Raw genomic sequence first — 1397 nt, 5'->3', positions numbered from 1 at the left:
GACGCGCCATCGCCACACCCCCCTCCCCTAGCGTGCCGCCGCCACGACCTCCCTCCCCAGCGCACGCCGTTCGTCCCTCTTCCCCACCGCGTGCAGGCAGTTCAACGTGCGACCATGGGCCTTTCAATGTCTCCGCCGTGGACACGCCCCTCTACCTCCTTCTGGTTGCCTGTCATCTTGGTGTGGCCAGGGTGTTGGTTTTGCCGCCAGTGCGACCAGCAGTCCAACCCGGCCGCCCCAGGCCGTTCACTCGTGCAGCTCCCAGGTCCCTGCCCACCCCCTTCTTTCTTCTTCACCGCATAAGCTTTTGCTAAGTGCATGCCATGTGTTTGCTAAAATGTCTCAGTGCACTCGCCTACTAGTTTTAATATGTTCATGTTCGTTTGTAGCTAATGTCAAATCTGGTTTCACTTGAGGTAGGGACAAAGAAGTGAGCAAAAGGAGAAATCGATCAATTGCTCATTATGCAGAAGTGGTTTTCCTATGCACATGTTGACACAATGTATCATTAAAATGGGTATGATCAAAATGCCTCTCATAGGATTTGCTATAAATGTGTACACCTTTGTAGGCTTTTTCAGTTGCTAGCAAAAATAGATTTGTAGAAGTTCAACATAAAAAGTGAAATTAGTTAGTTGATGGAAAATAATTCACTTAGATATGTATACACTGCAGTAGAAGTTTGATTCAAAAAATTCTATAGTTTGTTAAACAAAAAATAAAAACACATATTGTGGTTTAGGGCCTAGACCACAAAAATTTCAGTAACTAAAACAGTTCAAAAAATAGGTACAATGGTAGTTCAGAGTTCAAATATAGTTGCCGTTAGATAATTGGAACTTTTCAGATGTTGAGAGGGAGAAATGCACTGCTCAATTCAAAAAATAGCTGAATGAAAGAACTATAGCTTTCTGTATGCTTGTTTTGTGTTCTTGCATCAAGTGACACCAAACCTGTTTGATGGAATATTCACAAGGAATGATCACACACAAGTGACACACTCAGTCAGAATCTAATTTTGGATCAGTGCTATTCTTATTTTCCATGTGTTCTGCATTTTAGGTGGCGGAGAACCAGTAAGTGCTACTACTGGTGTACACCAAGTTCAAGGATTTTCCCATGCTTGAGCATACACTGGCTCTGACCTCCACCCGTTGCCGCATGCCTGGGATCCGCAACCTCCGACCTCACATGTGGACCTCGGCTGGCTTCTCTGCCCCGAGTGTCGCGGCCGGTCTCCTTGCAGCATGGCTTCGGTTCCCTCCTCCGGATGCGTCTGCGCCAACCATCTCTACGAGGCACTCGGCACCCTGCAACATGACCGCTCCAAGGCCATGCCTTATGCTTCAGCGGCAAAAAGTGGAGCCTGCTGGAGGAGTCGCGGGGTCAAGGACCAC

Source organism: Triticum aestivum, chromosome 5A, assembly GCF_018294505.1.
Source record: "Triticum aestivum cultivar Chinese Spring chromosome 5A, IWGSC CS RefSeq v2.1, whole genome shotgun sequence".
Lineage (NCBI taxonomy): Eukaryota > Viridiplantae > Streptophyta > Magnoliopsida > Poales > Poaceae > Triticum > Triticum aestivum.
Note: the sequence above shows the minus strand (reverse complement) of the source record.